The following is a 14,607-nucleotide window of genomic DNA, read 5'->3' as shown; positions in this document are numbered from 1 at the left end:
GAAGACCGTTATCCTGTGCCTAACTTGCAGGAGTTCTCGTCGCAACTCTCTGGTTCCACCATCTTCTCCCGCATCGACCTCATCAAGGCCTTCCACCAGATTCCTGTTCATCCTGACGACATACCGAAGACTGCCATCATCACTCCCTTCGGTCTGTTCGAATACGTTAGGATGCCCTTTGGCCTCAGGAATGCGGCACAGACGTTCCAGAGGTTCATCGACGAGGTCCTCCGCGGTCTTCCCTTCTGTTTCGCCTACATCGACGATCTTCTCATCGCGAGCCCCGACGAAGCCTCGCACAGACAGCACCTCGAACAAGTCTTCCGCCGCCTCCAGGACTACGGTGTCCAGATCAACGCCGACAAGTCAGAGTTCGGCGTGGCCTCGCTCACCTTCCTTGGTCATACCGTCACTCCAGCAGGCATCACTCCACTTGCCACTAAATGTGAAGCCATCCAGCAGTTCCCGAAGCCATCTACCCAGCGCCAGCTCAAAGAGTTCTTGGGCATGGTGAACTACTACAACCGCTTCATTCCACACTGCTCTCTCCTGCTGCAGCCTCTACACGCCATGATCAAGCCGTGCAAGCGTGGTCAGTCGGTCACGCTCACCTGGACACCGGACACTGACGCTGCCTTCCTCGCTGCCAAGAAGGCCCTCAGCGACGCAACTTTGCTGTCCTTCCCTGTCCCCGACGCAGAGGTGAGCATCGCAACTGACGCCTCTGGCAATGGGACTGGTGCTGTCCTCCAGCAGCTCGTGGACAGTGCCTGGAAGCCGCTCGCCTTCTTTTCCCAGAAGCTCAACACTGCCGAAGCCAACTACAGTGCCTACGACCGTGAGCTCCTCGCAATCTACAAGGCCGTCAAGCGCTTCCGGTACTACATAGAAGGCCGCCGCTTCCACATCTACACCGACCACAAGCCACTCACCACCATTTTCCTGAGAAACAAGGCAACCTACTCTCCTCGGCAACTTCGCCATATGGACTTCGTTTCTCAGTTCACCACCGACATCCGGTACATCAAAGGTGTCGACAACGCCCCAGCTGACGCTCTCTCCCGTGGTATCTCTGCTGTGTCCTCCATCGACTACACTGCCATAGCTGCCGACCAGTCCGGCGACCCAGAGCTGGAAAACCTCCTGCAGAACTCGGCGCTCCAGATGAAGAAAGTCACACTCCCAGGTACCAAGGTCTCTCTGTATGCTGACGTCTCCACAGAGGCCGTCCGCCCTTACTTGCCTCAGCAGCATCGCGTCAAGGCCTTCCGTCAGCTACATGACCTCTCTCACCCTGGTATCCGTGCCTCCCAGCGCCTGCTGACTTCTCGCTTCATCTGGGAGGGCATCAACAGAGATGTCAGACTGTGGACCCGCACCTGTACCGCCTGCCAAGCCTCCAAGGTGACTCGTCACACACACTCTCCGCCTGGCACCTTTCCTCCAGTCTCCAGACGGTTCGACCATATCCACATTGACTTGGTCGGGCCGCTGCCGCCTCTGCCGGCCACCGCTACATCCTTACGTGCGTGGACCGGTTTACACGCTGGCCTGAGGCTACACCTATTCCAGACATCACCACCGACACCGTCGCCAATGCCTTCATCGCCACTTGGGTCTCAAGGTTCGGTGTTCCTCTGAGCCTCACCTCAGACCGTGGTGGCCAGTTCGAGGCTAATGTCTGGAATAGGATCATGGTATTTCTCGGCATACGGCGCTACAGGACTTCGAGCTACCATCCCCAGTCAAATGGGATGGTTGAGAGATTCCATCGCCAGCTCAAGTCCTCCCTGATGGCCGCCTCACAGCGCGAACACTGGTCCCTGGCTCTTCCTCTTGTCCTCCTCGGCATCAGGTCCTCTCTCAAGGAAGACCTCCAGCATTCCTCGTCCGAGTTGGTGTATGGCGCCAACCTCAGGCTTCCCGGCGAGATGCTGGTGCCCTCACAAGAGCCAGACCTGTGCAGTGCCCGAGATTTCGCCACCCGCCTCCACAGTGCCATGCGCAACCTACAGCCAGTCCAGCCTCGCTCCTCTCCTAAGAAGATTTTTGTGAGCCAGGACCTGGACACCTGTACACACGTCTTCGTCCGCGTCGATGCTGTTCAGCGCCCCCTCTCACAACCATACCAAGGGCCCTATCGTGTCTTGCGGCGGACACGCAAGACTGTGACCATCGACCGGAACGGCACTCAGGACGCTGTGTCCATGGACCGGGTCAAACCGGCCTACCTGCTTGACCCTGCTCAACCTCAGGTGGTCGCCACAACGTCCCTGGACGGTCCTGACTCATCCAGCCGCACCAGGAAAATCTCGTTTCTCCTCCCTCGAAACTAGGGGGGGAGTATTGTAGCGGCCGTTTACTTAAGTCTGCCCTACAATCATTGCATTTTCTGTTATCACCATACATTTCCTGTCTCACCATTTCATGGCATACTAATTTATTATTTACTTTTTTTTTATAATATATTTGTCTTACTCTCTTATTATTATATTATTCATTTTATTTATATTTGTATAATATGCAACACAAAACACTACACATTCACACACATTCACTCATTCATACATACATTCATACATACACAATCGCATACAAACTTATTAAAATTATTATTGTAAATATTATTTATATGTGTACCCAAATATTTTTGTAATAAAAGTAACCCTCCACTGAATGCTTTTAATTCAGTTTCCTCAATTAGCCTTAGCTCCAATAGTTGGTACTCTTTCCATACCAACAAGGGTCGCTGTAGAAGACAATTAAGTGAGGGAGCCTGCTGTACTACAGGAAGAAGATATGGCTGAGAAACCTTTAACAATGCAACAACTCAGTGCAATTCTTGCTAGTGCTGAAATTCTAAAACACACAGTCCTCGAGGTTGAGCAGTCTAAGTTAAAAAGGGACGAGTTTTGCTTTGACTTAGAAAAACTTATCAGAAGTTACCGAGAGTCACATGTGGCAAAAATTAATGAAAGAAAGCAAACTTTAATAGATCGCTACATTCGTCAACTCCAGCAAGACCAACTTGAGGTTGTTGAAGTTGATGAACCTCCTCCTAACCTTGAACCTAACCCTGAACCTGTGGCAGGACCCTCTGGTGTTCGCCCTATGTCACTTTCTAGTAACGAGGAGTTTGAAGGATTTATGAGGGATGTGAAGAACGACAGCACTAATCCCTTTCAGCGCCTTTGTTCCCTAGGAGTCACTAATCCCTCATCAAGTGAGGACAGTGCGTGACTCCCAACAAGCCCTCGGAACTCTCCCCTGTACATAAATCCCCCTAGAATTAAGGTAAGTGACAGCAAAGTTACCCTTTATTACCATTTTCTTTATGTGTGCAATGTATTCCATGTTTAACCCCATTTTTTTCCCGGAAAAACAGGTAAAATAGGGCTGAAAGTTACGTTTACGAGAGGGCTGATCGACCTTTTAGCCTTTTTCCCATAGGATACATTATTCATTTTGAATGAATTCACTATGAACGACCCCGTTCATCGACCTATTAGACATTCATAGCAGGACCAAGGTGTAAGTTCTGCAGATTTTTCGCTATATCACGGGGTCCGTGGTGTCACTTACAAATACTGTACATACAGTAATTTGATGAGTTGGTGTGTAATAACAATTACAATGTACATTACTATGTGTGTAAAGCACTGTACATTTTTTTTTTTATGCAGGGAAGAGGGCCAGCCAAGGGAGGAAAAAAAAAAAAAAAAAAAAAACGAGTGCTGGCTCTCTAAAAAGTGTAAAAGCGTCAGCCAAAGTTGTGGAGCAAATGGCTCGATACCTCCCTCTTAAAAGAAGACAAGTCGTAGGAAAATGGAAATACAGATGCAGGAAGGGAGTTCCAGAGTTTACCAGTGAAAAGGATGAATGATTGAGAGTACTGGTTAACTCTTGCATTAGAGGGTTGGACAGAATAGGGATGAGAGGAAGAAGAAAGCCTTGTGCAACAAGGCCGCAGGAGGAGGGGAGGCATGCAGTTAGCAAGGTCAGTAGAACAGTTATCATGAAAACAGCAATAAAAGATAGAAAGAGATGCAACATTCCGGCAGTGAGAAAGAGGCTGAAGACAGTTAGTCAGAGGAGGAGAGTTGATGAGACGAAGAGCTTTTGATTCCACCCTACCTAGTAAAACTGAGTGCCTGGAACCCCTCCAAACATGCAAAGAGTACTCCATACAGGGGCAGATAAGGCCCTTATACAGACTAAGCTACAACGAAACTGGCAGAGATGCCTCAGAACACCTAACTTCATAGAAGCTGTTTTAGCGAGAGATGAGATGTGAAGTTTCCAGTTAAGATTATGAGCAAAGGACAGACGGAGGATATTCATTGTGGAAGAGGGAGACAGTTGAGTGTCATTGAAGAAGAGGGGATAGTTGTCTGGAAGGTTGTGTCGAGTTGATAGATGGAGGAATTGAGTTTTTGAGGCATTGAAAACTACTAGATTTTCTCTGCCCCAATCGGAAATCTTAAAAAGATCGGAAGTCAGGCGTTCCGTGGTGTCCCCACGTGATCTGTTGACTTCCTGAAGGGTTGGACGTCCCTGAAAGAACGTGGAAAGATGTAGGGTGGTGTCATCAGCGTAGGAGTGGATAGGGCAAGAAGTTTGGTTAAGAAGTTCATTAATGAATAACAAAAAGAGAGTGGGTGACAGGACATAACCCTGACGAACACCACTATTAACAGGTTTAGGAGAAGAACAGTGGCTGTCTACCACAGCAGCAATAGAGTGGTCGGAAAGGAAACACATAAAGTTCCAGAGAGAAGGATAGAAGCCGTAAGAGGGCAGTTTTGAAATCAAAGCTTTGTGCCACACTCTATCAAAAGCTTTTGGTTTGTCTAATGCTACAACAAAACTTTCACCGAAATCTCTAAAAGAGGATGACCAAGACTCAGTAAGGAAAGCCAGAAGATCATCAGTAGAGCGACCTTTACGGAAGACATACTAGCGATCAGACAGAAGATTGTGAAGTGACAGATGTTTGAGAATCTTTCTATTCAGGACAGATTCAAAAACTTTAGACAAGCAAGAAATTAAAGCCTATAGGGCGGTAGTTTGAGGGGTTAGAACGGTCACCCTTTTTAGGAACAGGTTCAATGTAGGCGAACTTCCAGCAGGAAGGAAAGGTAGAAGTCGATAGACAAAGTTGGAAGAGTTTGGCCAGGCAAGGTGCAAGCACGGAAGCACATTTTTTGAGAACAATAGGAGGTACCCCATCAGGACCATAAGCCTTCCGAGGGTTTAGGCAAGCGAGGGCATGGAAAACATCATTATGAAGAATTTTAATTGTAGACATGAAATAGTCAGAGGGAGGAGGAGAAGGAGGGACAAGCCCAAAATCATCCAAGGTGGAGTTGTGAGCAAAGGTTTGAGAGAAGATTTCAGCTTTATAGACAGAAGAGATGCCAGTGGTGCCATCAGGATGAAATAAAGGAGGGAAAGATGAAGAATTGAAGTTATTGGAGATGTTTTTGGCTAGATGCCAGAAGTCTCGAGGGGAGTTTGAGTTTGAAAGATTTTGACATTTTCTATTTATGAAGGAGTGTTTGGCAAGTTGAAGAACAGACTTGGCATGATTCCGGGCAGAGATATAAAGTGCATGAGATTCAGATGGAAGACTCAAGTACTTTTTGTGGGCAACCTCTCTATCATTTAAAGCACAAGAACAGGCTAAGTTAAACCAAGGTTTAGAAGGTTTAGGTTGAGATAAAGAATGAGGAATGTACGTCTCCATGCCAGACACTATCACCTCTGTAATGTGTTCGGCACAAAGAGATGGGTCTCTGACAAGGAAGCAGTATTCATTCCAGGGAAAATCAGCACAATATCTCCTCAGGTTCCCCCCAGCTGGCAGAGGAAAAATGCCAGAGGCACCTTTGCTTTGGGGATCCTGTGGAGGGAATGGAGAAATAGGACAAGATATAGAAATGAGATTGTGATTGGTGGAACTCAATGGAGATGAAAGGGTGACAGCATAAGCAGAAGGATTAGAGGTGAGGAAGAGATCAAGAATGTTGGGCGTGTCTCCAAGATGGTCAGGAATACAAGTAGGGTGTTGCACCAGTTGCTCTAGGTCATGGAGGATAGCAAAGTTGAAGGCTAGTTCACCAAGATGGTCAGTGAAGGGAGAGGAAAGCCAAAGCTGGTGGTGAATATTGAAATCTCCAAGAATGGAAATCTCAATGAAAGGGTAGTGGGACAAAATGTGCTCCACTTTGGAAGCTAAGTAGTTGAAAAATTTACTATAGTCAGAAGAGTTACGGGAGAGATAAACAGCACAGATGACTTTAGTTTGAGAGTGACTGTTAAGTTGAAGCAAGGTGGTGGAAAACTCGGAACACTCAAGAGCGTGGGCAAGAGAGCAAGTTAAGTTGTTGCGCACATAGATGCAACATCTCGCTATTTCATGGTTCGACTTTCGTGGCCTCACTGTTTCGTGGGTTTTATACATACTCATAGATACATTCTGTGGATTTTTCGCTATATCACGGAGTCCGTGGCGTCACTTACAAATATTGTACGTACAGTAATTTGGTAAGTTGGTGTGTAATAATGACAACAATGCACGTTGCTATGTATGTAAAGTACTGAACATGTGTTGTTTGTATACATATAGTGTTCCCCCGCCACTTTGCAGTTCGCAATAAAAATGAAAAAAATTACAGCCATATCAGCAGCCATATTGCGGAAAAACATGTTGTTTCATGTTGATGCGTGAGAGAGGTTTCCCAGCATGCCAAACAAAGAGATGAGTTGACTCAGAGGCTTTGTACATACCCACGGGTACTCATACAAGGTGCGTGATTAGTTCCTGGCGCGAGATCGACCAATGAGAGCACGAATGGAATTATCCCGTGAGCTGATTGGCTGTGCATCATCACAGCCTCACTTAACATATTCTCTTGTTGTATCTCGCCAGTCTCCCAGTCTCGTCCACGCTGTTGAATGTCTTGCATACTGTATCTTTGTGTTGTGTTCGCGGTAACTTTATTTTATTTAAGTAGTGATTCGTTGTGCCCTTACAATGCTGCCTAAGTGCTGTGCCCCTGTGAAAGCTTCCTCTAGTGAGCCCAAGAGGAAAAGGAAGATGACCATCAGTGAAAAAGTGAAACTTTTGGATATGATGAAAGAGGGCAGAAGAGGATGAGTGTTACGTATCATATGAGAGAGAGAGAGAGAGAGAGAGAGAGAGAGAGAGAGAGAGAGAGAGAGAGAGAGAGAGAGAGAGAGAGAGAGAGAGTAAATGTATAATTACAGTATAAGGTTTTATAATTAAATAGATTTAAGTAAAATACTGTATATGTAGAGTATAAATAATGTTTACATATTTTGAACATTCTGGTACCAACATACACATACACAAAAATTCCTATGGAGGCAAATCCTACTTTGTGGATTTTCACCTTTCGCGAAGGGGTTCTGGTATCCATTAACCGTGATAAATGAGGGATAACTGTATTTGTACACTGCAGCTGATCGACACTCCCAAGGGAGGGTGGGATGCAGTAGGTAATGTCCTGTGGAATGCACCCTCCGAGATAAATATACTTTATAAGAAGAGTTTATTGAATTATATTATCTTCTGTTATGTTTTATTAGGTTTCTGTGCAATAATCATTATTTACAAATACCTTTTTCTTACCTGAAAATACATAAAAAATAAAAAAAAAATAGGGTGCTCTTTTTGGAGAGGTTGGAACAGATTAATGGCATTCCAATGGGAAATTTTTTTTTGAGATACGAGATATTTGAGATACGAGCTCCGTCAAAGAACAAATTAAACTTGTATCTCAAGGTACCACAGTATATTTGATTAGATTAAAGGTTAGTTCTGATGTTAGATTAGATCAGGTTATATTTGGTTACTTTATATAAGTTAGCCTAATAACATTAGGACAGATTGAAAATTGCAAAAAATAACAAGGGATGTCAATTTACTTGTATCATATTTTCTGACCCTGAAAACAAAGGTCTTAGCCTTCATTTGTCCAGACTTACTTATAACCAGAATTGTTATTTAACCTGTCAGAAAAATTAAAACCCTGTAAAAAAAAAAAATAAATAAATAAAAAAAAATAAAAAACTGACAAAACTGGTACACACCCACCCACACTCACACCCACAGCAGCAGCAAAATGATGACACCACTGCCATCACATTGGTTACTAAAGCTCAAGTCTTCTCTCAAGTCCTTGCTAATAACTCTACCTTGGATGATTCTGGGCTTGTCCCTCCCTCTCCTCCTCCCTCTGACTATTTCATGTCTTCAATTCAAATTCTTTGCAATGATGTTTTCCATGCCCTAGCTGGCTTACACCTTCAGAGGGCTTTTGGACCTGATGGAATCCCTCCTATTGCTCTCAAAAACTGTGCCTCTGTAATTGCACCTTGCCTGGCCAAACTCTTTCAATTCTGTCTATCAATTTTTATCTTTCCTTCTTGCTGAAAGTTTGCCTGCATTCAGCCTGTTCCTAAAAACAGTGACCATTCTAATCCCTGAAGGTACCATTTTATAGCTTTAATGTTTTGCTTGTCTAAAAGTTTTTTTAATCCATCCTCATTAGGAAGATTCTTAAACATGTCAATTCAAAATCTATCTGAACAACATTATGGCTTCTGTCAAGGCACTCTACTGGGAATTTTCCAGCCTTCCTTACTAAGTCTTAGTTATCCTCTTTTTGAGATTTTAATGAAACTTTAGCTGTTGCTCTAGACATGTCTAAAGCTTCTGATAGTTTGGCACAAAGCTTTGATCTCCAAACTACCTTCCTACAGTTTCTATCCTTCTCTCTGCAACTTCATCTCAAATTTTCACTCCAACCATTCTATTGGTCCTGTGGTAGACGGCCATTGTTTTCCTAAATCTATTAACAGTGGTGTTCCTCAGGTTTCTATCCTGTTACCCATTCTCTTCATAATATTCATGAATGATCTTAACCAAACTTCTTGCCCTATCCACTCCTAAACTGATGGTACCGGCCTATACTTTTCCACGTCTTTTCGAGATGACCAACCCTTGAAGATGTAAACACATCACACAGGGACACCACAAAACACCAGACTTCTGATCTCTCCAACATTTCTCATTCAGGCAAAGAAAACTTACATGTTCAAAGCCTCAAAAACTCAATTCCTCCATCTATCAACTTGACAAAACTTTCTGGACAACTATTATCTCTTCTTCAATGACATACTCAACTATCTCCCTCTTCTACATTCAATATTCTTGGTCTGTCCTTAACTTATAATCTAAACTGGAAACTTCACACATCATCTCTTGCTAAAATAGCCTCTATGGAGTTAGGCATTCTGAGGCATTTCAGACTGTTTTTCTCACACCCTCCATCTAATAACTCTTTACAAGGACCTTATCCTCTCATGTATGGAGTACCCTTTGCATGTATCAGGAATGTTCCACTTACACAGTAATATCAGATAGGCTAGAATAAAAAATCATAAATTTCTTTCCTCTAACTGACTGTCTTCAGCCTCATCCTCACTGCCATAATATACATCTCTTGCTATCTTTTACTGCTATTTTCATGCTAACTGTTCTTCTGATCTTGGTAACTGCATTCCTCTCCTCTTCCCCATGGTCTCATTGCACAAATCTTTCTTCTTCTCAGCCCTATTCTGTCTACCTCATTACTGCAAGAGTTAACCAGTATTCTCAACCTTTCTCTGGTAAGAAGGAGGCAGTGGTATAGTGGATAAGGTGGTGAGCATGGGATTGGGCAGACGTCCAAGCATAGCTTCGAATCCCACCACGTACCACCTTGAAACTTTGCTATTTGTCGAGTGGTTTAAAGGTGGTTACACTCAAGATGCGCTTGGGTGGTGATATGGGCCCTAATATGGGTACCATTATAAATAAAATTGCCTGCGCCACTAATGAGTGGAAGCTTAACAGCGTTCCCCACAAATACTTTTCAAGTATGTTTACACATACTATAGGCCATAAAAAAAAAATAAATAAATAAAAAAAAAAAAAAAAAAGGATTTCCTACCTGCTGCTTCCTATGACTTGAACTCATTTAAGAGGGAGGTTTCAATATATTTATAACTTTTTTTTTTTCTGGCCAACACTCACACCTGCATATGGACTGGCAGCTAAGTGTGCATTTTATTCATTCTTTTTGGTGCCTTTGGCCAATTTTCCTAAATTATATAAAAATAAATGAATAAATATATAAATTCACAACCTGAAATAATTGTGTGTAAGGGTTGCTCTGTCGCACAAGAAATTCACCAATATACAATACAACTGGGAAACAACACCACATTCTCTATTCCTGCCACCCATTGGTAAACTCTTTCAAGATGGTTTCAAGACACTTTTCTTATTTTGATAAATCCATTTAGATTTGTCTTTAGAGACTTACACCATCAGTGACCCTTTTTCTTGCCTTTTGTTACCATTGGCCAGTATCCTCTTAATAAGATGAAAAAAAAAAAGATTTTCTAATATAAAATCCATTTTTATCAACATATTTATCCATAATTACCAATTACTGCTGAAACCCCCATTCTCACAGCAAACTTACACTATGTCTAACAGCTCAAGAAAAAGAGACAAAAGAAATACTTGAAGTGCCCTTTCTCGTTTTCTTTGAGAAGACATCCAGGCCATTTTCTACTCCCAGGTACCAACCAGCAGCCCGATTCCCTCATTTGTCTCTAGCCTAAAAGGTCATAGAGGGGAGGGAAGAAGGGGAAATCAATTATAATTAATAATTATGAGTAAGTATGTAAATAAAAATGGATATTACATAAAAAAATCCTATTTGTTATTACACATACTACTACCAATAATTATTAATCATTGCTTTAAGAACTGAATCCTAAGTACAGGAAGGAGGATGACCTCACCCCTAAAAACAACTTTCACTACCAAAGACACACCCTTACAAACCCAAAACTTGCAAGGCAGAGGCCATATCTTGAGGAGGGTGCAGCACTTGTATCCCATGACAGAGACAAAACCAGAGGAGTAAGAGGAGCATCACAACTCTTGCCAGAATAAAGGTTCAATGACCCTGAACCCCACAGAGGATAATACATAGAACCATATGTGTAAGGAACCCAAAAGAAAAATTAATGAATTACCCTAAGTCAACACAACAGGGGCCAGAGAAAAGGTATACAAATAATGAAGAGTAATATCCCTAGATTTAAAAAAAAGCAGAAATGGACATACTCTTCCAGGTTCCTGCCCGAAGAACGGCAGGAATACTTTGAATCTCCCTGAACAAGGCACTCATCGCCACTGCTCTAACTTCATGTGCCTTCACCTGAACCAAGCACATGTCCTCTTCAGAAGCATTCTCATGTGCACGCTGGATAACCTAACATATCCAGCGAGATATAGTATGAGAGTGCACCACAAGCTGAGGTTCAGGAAAGGTCACAAAATGGTGGGAGCACATAGGACGATAATCCCTGGCCCTACGAAGATACTCCCTGACAGCTCTGACTGGGCATAAAAGCTGGTCTCCTTCCGAGTTGCCCATGCACTCCATAAGAGCAGGAATGGTGAAGTTGGACTAAGATTCATCACCTGGAAGGCCTGATGATGCTGTGAAAAACACAGCAATATGTTGGACAATAAACCTCCCATCAAGGTGTTTTTGAAAACTTCATATAGAACATGAAGAAAAACATGATTAAAGTAGTGTGCATTTAAAGTTGTGAGGAATCTTAATCTAGAGTTAAATATTAAGATAATTTTAAAAAATATTCACATGTTTCTAAGTTATAGCATTTTCAAAAACAGCAGAACTTAAACTGCATTTTTCTCCATTTTCTATTTGTGGTGCTTATCTTACCATGTTACTAAGGCCCTTATATAAAGGCGATGATCACGAGTAGTGAATGCATCCTCTAATCTAGTTGTTGTGCTTATCTGTTGTAAGAATTATGACCCATCAATTCCTTTCCCTACATTCTTGTAAATTTTATATTAACTTGGAAAAAAATAAACTTATATTTTCATATATACTATATAAATATACACAGGTAACAGGAGATCTGGATTTGACATGGGACTGTGGAGCCGCCGCCACTGCAGCAACGTACCCAAAGCGGTCGACTGGTAGTACGTGGCAGCTGACTGTTAAAGTTATAATTTTGTAAAGTTTTATACAGTATAAGGTGCATTTTTTAAGGAAATGCTAATCATTACTAAATACTGCAGCAGTGGGAAGGCGTGTACATTTGTGGAGGCTGTGAGGTGCACCAGATTAAGGGCTCGGCTGACCTCTACCTGGAGGAAACATTATTATTATTATTATTATTATTATTATGTACATATTTGTGGCAAGTTGTATACACCCATGTCTACTGCGAATTAGTCATTTTAAAATCTCAGGCGAGCAGCGAGATGGCCAACGGTTTAGCCAACAGACAGTGACAGTCACTCAAGTCACTCGGTTCGTCAGTCGTGCTAGGAATACTGCTGCAGCCAAGAGTGAGGGGTTATAATTGTTACGTGCATGTTCAGGCATTTTGACATATCTGTGGAGACAATGAAACAGTGAAATGTGAATGCTGTTGAAAGAGTTTTGTCCAACAATGGATTTACAGTGAAAGTGTGAAGAGCTTGTGTCGAGTCTCACATGAAAATGTTATTATGCGTGTGTGTGATGCAGTCGCTAGTGATGTCACTGTGCAGTGAGTAATGAATTACAGTGAAGTGAATAAGGAGTGAACATTGTGAGTGGTGTAATGCACATAGATTTAACATTGTGCGTGGTGTATCCAACCGTGACATGTGTAGGATGACGCTGAGTGTTGTAAGCGGAGTTAAGTCAGTGGTACAGTGGGGAAGAACTGCTAGTGGTGACTTGAGGCGTACAATGTGAAACACTACTGTGAAATATAATGAGAGGTCACACAAAATGGCAGAGTGAGAGGCTGTAACTGAGACATAATCTGAGACGCGTGCAACTGGTGGCAATGACTGCAGTTATGACATCTGGTGCCATATAGATAGTCAGTTTTGGAAAAGATAGTGACACTGGTGAAGAACAGTGACATGCTATTGACATCACTGTGACATGGAAATGTACTGTGGAGTGCTGTTAAGTGTTAAATTCACCTGATTACTAACGTGACTGCAACAAACCGATGAATGATTAATAGTGACATGAATGGTAGGAAACAATGCCTAGGCAGTGACTGATAGTGACTACTGCAATATATTTCTTTGCGTTAATGATGCAAAAAAAAATAAATAAAGCCCACCTACGCGTTTTGTAAATAGTCTTCCTAAAAATAAAAAAAAAGATAAGTTGCATTTTGTTAATGAAATTATATAGAGTACGCTAGTGCAACATCTGTGACATATATAAGGGGTGGGATAGTAAGACACCAACAGTGATGTCCACGCCAAGCGCAAACCTGGTGTCGCCACAGGAGGTAACACACGGTCACAGAGTGATGACAAGAGGCGTAAACTTACAGGTATGAAGAAGAGATGAGCAAGTAGACAGCCAAAATCATGTTAAGTAATTTATAAGTGATACAAAATTTGCATTTTGTGTTTGAAATACAGCTGTAAGCTTAAAGTTGTATTTAAACATCCACCTGGTAGGCTACTATATAAATTCTCATGTTTGACTTGTATAACTGAGCGGTACAATGACACGGTTGTGTGGATTTAGATATCCCTTTCAGGCATTGAATTAAACATGGTTAGCTTGCTTCACAGTGATTTTCATAGATTCATGTTGGCTAGGAGCTGAGATTTTGAGGTTTGAAATTCAAGGTCCGTTCTCCGGCTTTGGGTACCTTACTGCAGCGCGGCGATTTTTGTGTCAAATCCAGATCTACTGTTATCTGTGAAATATATTATGTGAAAACATGAGTTATGTTAAAGCTCAGAGAATGGTGCAAATCTGAAAGTTATGTGGTTCATCTAAGCTACCTCCCTTGTTGTGGAAAACACTTGATGTAATTTACATATTCATTTTTAATTTATTTTTATTTTCACTATTTTTTCAGTCACACCAGCAAAGGTAACACTCTATCCACTGGTGGCAACCTCCTACCCACAGGCCTATCTACCACTGATGGTATCTCCTCCACTGTCTACTTTCTAAACACAGCCATGTCAAACCTCATCCACATCTTTCATCGTATCACAATCACTTACACATCCTTTCCACAACCATCAACTTCTTTTCCACCACACGCATCTCAATTTTCTCTTGTACAGTATATTCTAGGTATTCTAAATATTGTTAAGGCTATTAGCATAAATTAAGATTAGGTATTTTATAAGCAATAATGTTTTGTGTTTAATTTTTAAATTTTTTATTATTGTAGAAATTATGAATTTTAATTTCACATCGGCAGCCACCAAACTGCCAGATGTACGGTTTCACATGACAGGCGCTCTGCTTCCACCACACGGCAGATTGCTCGTGGACACCACACTGTGCGGACATCAGTCCTCGGACGGGACTGTTGTTATTTCCCGTTGCCGACTTAGGATGGACTAGAGTGTATTTGGTTGCCTATATAACTGTAAGTTGATTGCCCGTTACCCATGATAGGGGCGGGATATGTTGTATGTATCGTTACCCGAGCACAGGA

The 14,607-nt window shown here is 42.5% G+C and overlaps 1 protein-coding gene across 1 annotated transcript in view; it reads right to left on the bottom strand.

The window, feature by feature from the left end:
• Positions 1 to 14,607, bottom strand: part of LOC123519279 (mitochondrial ribonuclease P protein 1 homolog) — a 246,532-nt gene that overhangs the window by 129,710 nt on the left and 102,215 nt on the right. The window lies entirely within an intron of this gene.

This window comes from Portunus trituberculatus, chromosome 45, assembly GCF_017591435.1.
Source record: "Portunus trituberculatus isolate SZX2019 chromosome 45, ASM1759143v1, whole genome shotgun sequence".
Taxonomy (NCBI): domain Eukaryota; kingdom Metazoa; phylum Arthropoda; class Malacostraca; order Decapoda; family Portunidae; genus Portunus; species Portunus trituberculatus.
This window is presented reverse-complemented; position numbering and strand designations above follow the sequence as displayed.